We start from the raw sequence: 8,006 nt of genomic DNA, 5'->3' as shown, positions 1-8,006 counted from the left end.
TGTGTGTGTGTGTGTGTGTGTGTGTGTGTGTGTGTGTGTGTGTGTGTGTGTTCTTACAAGCGAATCAGCTGTCATTCAAGACGCTTGTATGTAAATACCAATCTAAGTTGTAAAAGGTCACATCTGAAGACTAGACTCACCGGAACTGTTTGTTGTTCCCTTCCATGCAACAGAATATTGTGCCATCACAACGAGCAGACATCCACTTATTATTATTATTATTTCCTCGGCATCAACCACCACCAAGTTCTCATTTACGTTTCCTTGATCTTTTTCCATCTTTTTATCTTTCACATTCTACTTGTTTCAGTCATTCGAGTGCAGCAATACAATGATACCGCTCTAGAGTATTTAGTCGGACGAATCGAACCCAGGATTTATTATTAACACAGTATTATTATTATTCTTATTAAGGCAGCGAGCTAGCAGAATGCTTAGCAGTATTTCACACGTCGCTACGTTCTGAGTTCACTTTGCCTTTCATCCTTTCGGGGTCGATAAATTAAGTAGCAGTTGAATACTGGGGTCAATGTAATCGACTATCTCCCCTCTCCACAAAATCCAGGCCATGTGCCTATTGTAGAAAGGATTATTTTTTACCGACTAGCCCCTTGCCATGAATTCCAGGCCTTGTCCTTTTATAATTCAAGTATTTTATCGACCCCGAAAGGATGCAAGGTAAAGTCGACCTCAGCGGCTTTGAACTCAAAACGTAAAGACGGACGAAATGCTGCTAAACATTTTGCCCGATTCTGTCAGCTCGCCACCTTAACAATAATAATTTTTTCATAATTTGTATTAGGCCAAGTTCTAGGAGAGGAGAGAGAAGATCGATTCGAGTGGACACAATCGATATCAGAAATACAGTACCAGATCTCTTACCTGGTTTCCAGAAAACCACGAACACTGTACAATACACTGTAAACAGACCCTGCTTTTGAAGTTACCTTGCATACGGTGTGATAAAAATTGTTTTGTTTCTAACCTTTATAAGTGGATTGATAAAGATTAAACATACTGCTTTAAAAGTGTATTAATTTGGGTAAATTTTCAGATTAACACCCGCACGATTTTCACTAGGGGGTTAGGGTTAGGGAATTCCGTCCCTAACCCTAACCTGACCATAAAACCCTAACCCTAACACCCTAGTGAAGATCGTGCGGGTGTTAATCTGAAAATTTACCTTAATTTGTACCCGTATCTGTTAAATAAAACCATGTTCTTTACTTCCCTTCATTGAATTTTCTTCCAATAAATATCAATGTTATAATGTATACATTATAAACATGGTTACAGCATGATATATTATAACTATCAAACAGACTCCGATTTAAAAATGTATTAATTTGAATGTTAAATACAGTTTAGGTCTTTACTTCCTCATAGTTTATTTAAAATTTTAAGCATATATTTGAACTGTCTTACGTAAACGGCAAAATCCAGAAGTCCAAGGAATTATCCAGTCGCAAGCTTGCCGGATAATTGGTCATGTACCGTCAATAATTTCCATCGGAAATGACGTCCTGTCTAGCCAACTACATCGTAAGTGAAAACGCCTTTGCAGCCGCCAGCCAATAGCGATCCTCTACTCCCTTGTTTCGGCTGATGACCCTGCGTCAGTCAATTAGAATCGCAGTATTTATTCATTTTAATTTTAAACGATTATGACAGTAAAATCTTATGATATACATTAAATAGATTGAGGAATTGAGTGGAGTTTCTATGTAGTCGGATCACCTTGCTAGATACAACAGCCAAATGACAACAGCATTATAGGTAATGAAGTCAGTCGTACACACTGCAGTGTAGTGTGGGTTCGAACGTGGAATGATAATTAAGTTTTAGGGTGGCTTGTTATGGGGATGTGTTTTTTTTAAACTTTTATAATTGAGTGTAAACACACACACATACTCTTTTATTCTTTTACTTGTTTCAGTCATTTGACTGTGGCCATGCTGGAGCACCGCCTTTAGTCGAGCAAACCGACCCTAAGACTTATTCTTTGTAAGCTTAGTACTTATTCTATCGGTCTCTTTTTTGCTGAACCGCTAAGTTACGGGGACGTAAACACAGACACACATATATATACGACGGGCTTCTTTCAGTTTCCACTCACAACGCTTTGGTCGGCCCGAGGCTAAAGTACCACGCAGTGGGACTGAACCCGGAACCATGTGGTTAGTAAGCAAGCTACTTACCACACAACCACTCCTATCTATCTATATATGTATGTATATGTTATAGGATTCAGCAGAATCTAGGCATGTCAGCACGTAGTATGCCAGAAATGGCTAGGTACAATAACACAGGTATTAATGACTTATAGGGACGCGGCATTTCGTTATGCAACTACAATATACGAAAGTATATATTAAACGTTTTTATAAGTCTATACATTGCTCTGCTGCGCTAGCAGTGCACTTTCTACATCACATGAAATTATAGAAATCATAGCCACCAGCACTTGATTTTTGTTACGACATTCACGACGCTGGAACATAACAAAAACCAGTGCCGGCTAAGATTTCTGTAGAGTATCTTGTAGAGATAACCCTCACAAGTGGAATAACATAGTGTTCACAGTGAGGTACAGCAACCATGAAGGTATCATGTGCAGACATCGTTGGTAGGATACAGAATCCAGTTTAAACTGTAGATCCGGCCCAGGGGTGGTTTCAAGTGCGGCGTAGATAAAAACAAGAGCGCAAATCGGGGGTAAATACAAATATTTTTTTTTTTCAATATTTGTATTTTTCAGAAAAGTCTATAAAAATCCAAATAAGTGGAATGGCTGTACCAAACTGATGTTAGTCCTCCCTCTTTCTCTCTCACATTGTGTGTATGTGTTTGTGTCGTGTTCTTTTTTACTCATTGTTTGCCACCAAGCTTAGTATGTCCCGTTCATCAGGCACCTCTTAAATGTAAACCCTCTCCGCGTCTCTCTCTCTCTCTATTTAAGATGAAAAGCGTGACTAGAAAAATCAAACATTCATGTAGGTTATTTATTGAATAGATAAACGCACGCGTACACTCAAACCAAAGAGACGAAGTAACAATGAGATTGTTCCGGGTTCAGTCTCACTGCGTGACACCTTCTACTAAAGCCTGGCGAGTGGATTTGGTGGACGGAAACTGAAAGAAACCCTTATGTGTATACCTTTGTCTTTGTCCCCCCCCCCACCGCTTGACAACTGGTGTTGGTGTGTTTATGTGCCCGTAACTTAGCGGTTCGGTAAAACGAAGAATAGAAAAAGTACCAGGCTTACTGAAACAAGATGTTTTATAAGTTTCAGTCATTAGACTGCGAACATGCTGGGGCACTACTTTGAAGTTTAGACAAAGCAAATCCACCCCAATGCTTATTTTTATAAACCCTGGTCGTTATTCAATCAGTTACTTTCTGCCGAACCACTAAGTTACGAAGACGCAAAGAAACCAGCACCGGCCACCAAGTAGTGGTTGGGGAAAAACACAAAAGCAGACACACACACACACACACACATACATACAGAACAGGCTCCTTTCAGTTTCCCTTTCTCATAATTCCACAACAAGGCTCCGGTCAGCCCGGATCTATAACAGGAAATACTTAACCAATGAACATGCCACGCAGAGAGACTGAACCAGGAACCATGAGAGTGGGGGGAAAAATTTATCACAAAGCCACACCTACACACACACACACAAGGACGTAATACACAGACGCACGCGGCATTGTGTACGTAGACATTATTCCAGTTTGAACTATTTTTGTATACACACACGTTACATGCATTTAAGACGAAACCACTGATGTGTGCGTGTATATATAAATATATATATATATATATATATACATACACACACATATATAAACTTCACTGGGACTAGCTTGCTACTCTGCTAAGCTCACCAATGATCTAGTTATCCTTTAAAGTGCCTGTCTGTCAGTAGCTTAAACGCAACACACATACATACAGTAAGTATTCTGTCTTTCACAATATACAAAGGGCTAGCTGTACTCCTGGTACAGTTTTAAATGCGAATACGCGCGAGTATACCCCGTACATATCTCCCTCTACGTCGTGTATATATATATATATATAAATATATATAATTTTGTATGCATGTGTGATTAAAAGGCTAGCTAGCAGAAATCGCCCATAGGCATCGTGTATGTATGTATGTGTACACTTAACTACACACAGTATGGTTATGAACCAAAACGTACTTGTTCATTATATGCAGTGCTACACAGCATAAACGAGAACATCTGAGATTCTATGTACTCGCCAGACCTGCTAGAAATAACAGTCAACGGCCAAACTAGCTCGAACTCTTAGAAATAACAGCCAAATATTGGCGCAGACTGCTTTTGAAATAAGAAAACGGAATATAGGATAATGTAAAGTTAGAAATAGAAACTGACTGACTAACATTTCGAATAGTATTGATTATTGGGTCTGTTATGAATCTAGTTAGTAGTCTAACCTTGGTTTAAAAAAAAATAAAAAAGGCGAGGCATCAGAAAAGAAGCCTTTTCCGGTTCCACTAGTTATTAGAAATAGCAGCAAAAATATCCTTCAAAGCTCAGTCTACTGAATGTTCCCCCCCCCCCTTTTCTTTTTGTAAAATAGAAAGGCACATTTGCATGATGTGGTCACAGGTGGAATATTTTGCACGATCAGAACCAAAACAACCAAAGGAAGAAAGAATGCACAAGAATCAGACGAAAACGTGAAGTGTAAAAAAGAAAAAAACAACAACAAAAGGAAAAAAAAAACGTGGTTATCATGTGTTGTATATACATTTAGCTAAGGGTTGCGACAATCAACGCAACGATGACCACTAGGGTACACACACACACACACACACACACACACACATATATATATATATATAATTTGGATATGATTCAGCCAAATAGGCCATGTCTAAACTTAACAGCAACGCCCTATGTCTCTAAAACCAACGCAAAATACACCTATTTTAAAAGAGCATAATTAAACATGTGGTATATAATGTGAGTGTATGTGTGTATAAATATATCATAAATGCTACCATTTAGCGTCCATATATCATGCTGGCATGTGTTGGACGGGACGTACATATGTATATACACACATGCCTGTATGTGTTATGTCAAGTTACAACAAAAACAATTTTACGTTAAACTGAAGGATGTTAATGACCCTTTTGTGTAGAGTACACATATATATTAATTGCTTCTCTGAGAATAAGTGTTGACACTGATTTCGAAGTATGTACGGTGTGAATGAACGGGAGCAGATTTTGACAAAGTAGCAAGACAATAAACGTGGGAGTGCCCGTAGGATTTACTTGACCACCACGTATAAATTTAATCTTTTCGTCTCGCAAAGGATCTCACACGCAACACACTACATCGTCAGAAGGAAACTTGGAGGGGATTCACCAGCTTCGAAACAATACAGCATACAATCGTTCTTCTTAGAACAGTTCCAAGACCAATTACCCGGAAAGATTGGGACGGAAGTGGCCAGGATTTCTGGATTTCCCGGTTTTAAAGAAACAGCCTAAATATATATATGTATATGATTTGAAAATCCTACAAGACTAGGTGAAAAGCGCTTTATATGATTTATAAAAAAATGTGACAATAACAATCTGTAAATGTACAACTATCCAGATTTCCAAACCTTCCAATATATATATATATATATATATATATATATATATATATAAGCACAAAATAAACTATGAAAAATAAGGAACTAAATTGCATTTAACAGATTCAAATTAATACCCTTCTGAAGGAGGGACTGTTTGATAATTATTAATCCACAAAAAAGTCTTAAAATAAATCATACTTTAATTATGTATATCGTTTAATGTTCATAATGTGAAGATCAAATGAAGAAAAATAAAGAACATGGTTTTATTATATATATAACAGGTACAGGTACAAATTAATACAATTTCTAAAGCAGACTGTTTAATACTATATCAACCTACTTAAAAAAGAAAAAGGCAAAAATCTAAACTATTCTTAACGTAAGCGTACGCAAATGAACGAACTTCAAAAGCAGGGTCTGTTTACTCAATATAGGTTACAGTATATATTGGATGAAATCGTACGATGATCCAGTATTTCTGGAAACCGGACAACAGGTTCGGCACGGCACTGCCAGTTTATTCACACTCGTTTGTACATTTCCAAACGTATGTACGGGATAATTCCATAGACACAAGACACAGAAGAGAGTAAGTAGCATAGTAACAAAGCTACACACACACATGTGTATATATATATATATATACCCTTACCTCATGAACCTTTACGACAATAACAATAACAGCAACAACAATACCAACAGGTCAGGTAGAATCCTCGGTGTTTTTGTTATCCGTACTCCTACAACTCCGTACATACTGGCGCTTTTGTGTTTCCTTCTCTCGCACAGAACTGCGAGTGAATGGAGCTGAATGTCGCCTCCCACTCCGACTACTATTGTTCGCATGTCTACGCGCGCACAGAGAGAGACAGAGAGAGAGAGAGAGGGGAGGAGTGAGTGTGAATTATATACAGATAGATAGAGAAAGAGAGAGAGAGAGAGAGAGAAAATAGCTATATTTTATATATATGTATATATGTATATATATATAGGTCAGGGTCAGTTATTTTGCTAGCACACCTCTCCCCTTTCAACTTAGCGCCTAAGCACCGTACCGCCCTGAAAGTGTGTATGTGTGTGAGTGTATACATGTATATGTCAGTGCGTATATATATAAATATATAATATACATGCACACACACATTCACCAGTCAATAACACACGTGTTCTCTCTCATTCAACTTATCCCGAATAGTCGTACCAACATACACACACACACACATTTACATACAAGCAGTCATCATCATCATCATCATCATCCTCCTCATCAGCATCACTAACAATTTCCACCTCTCCCCACCGCCGCTCCCGTCATCTTTATACCCGACTGCCACACATACAGGGAAAGGGGGGATGCAGTTTGTGGAGAAGGAGGAGGACGAGGACGATGAATTAATGTGTGTGTGTGTGTATGTGTATGTGTGTGTGTGTGTGTGTGTGTGTGTGTATACAAAAACTATTTCCTCCTCACCCCGCCGCCACTCCGGTTCATTCCCATTTTTCACCTCACCGCCCCTCTTTTCCTGACACCAACCACCCCTCTCTCTCTGTCCGTATTCGATGTTCTACATATATATATATATATATATACTTTTTTGTTAACGTTTTTCGTTTATTTATATATTTTGTGGTACGTACATGAAAAGGGCAACTGCTCTGACTGCTACAATTACAACAACAACTACGCCTGATAGGAACTATCAATATAACGTACAGCTGCATCATTTGCTTTCGTTCCGAGGGCAAAGGTGTATACCACCACCACCACTACTACTTCTACTAACATCACCACCACTAATACCAATACCAATACTACTACTACTACTACTACTATCAGTGAATGAGAGAGAACAAATGTTACAAACTAACTAGCTACGACAACTACCACTGCCATACTATATATCAATGAAACGAGGACAAACTCCTGTGCTTGACCGGCTAGAAATAGCAGCTAAGTCTTCCTCATAGTACACACACCCTATCGTCTCTAAACGAAGAAACAAAAAAAAAAGGAAGGACACACAGAATAATGTTTTAACGACACAAAGTTCAAGAAATAAAACAAAACAAAATAATAATGATAATAATAATAATAAAAGAACTGTGGAATTGTCAAAGTTGGATCATCTTTGATTATAGCATCTGTGTGTCAGTCTGTATGCTTGGCTGGCGGTTCAGAGTCGGATTTGACCAGGGGTTAAATAACGACTGGCTCAAACGTTCTCCTTCTCGGCGGCCTCGTTATGTACCACAGAGTTTATATCGGAAGAAAATAGGCGTGTCCAGTGAAACGGTCGTGGTCATTTTTGCCACAAGGCAATGCAAAGACGGACATAAAATGAGGGGAATAATACACACACACACACATACATA

At 38.4% G+C, this 8,006-nt stretch overlaps 1 long non-coding RNA gene across 2 annotated transcripts in view; it reads right to left on the bottom strand.

Moving 5' to 3' along the window:
• Positions 1 to 8,006, bottom strand: part of LOC106883804 (uncharacterized) — a 162,067-nt gene that overhangs the window by 82,095 nt on the left and 71,966 nt on the right. The window contains exon 1 of one of the 2 annotated variants that reach the window (XR_001411160.2): positions 6,286 to 6,480. The exons of the other annotated variant lie outside the window; for it this stretch is intronic. This is a non-coding gene — a long non-coding RNA (uncharacterized LOC106883804). Of the gene's footprint in view, positions 1 to 6,285; positions 6,481 to 8,006 lie in introns of those variants that run through there. 2 annotated transcript variants of the gene reach the window in all.

Source organism: Octopus bimaculoides, chromosome 23, assembly GCF_001194135.2.
Source record: "Octopus bimaculoides isolate UCB-OBI-ISO-001 chromosome 23, ASM119413v2, whole genome shotgun sequence".
In the NCBI taxonomy this organism is placed as follows: Eukaryota; Metazoa; Mollusca; class Cephalopoda; order Octopoda; family Octopodidae; genus Octopus; species Octopus bimaculoides.
Note: the sequence above shows the minus strand (reverse complement) of the source record. Positions and strands in the feature narration are given on the sequence as shown.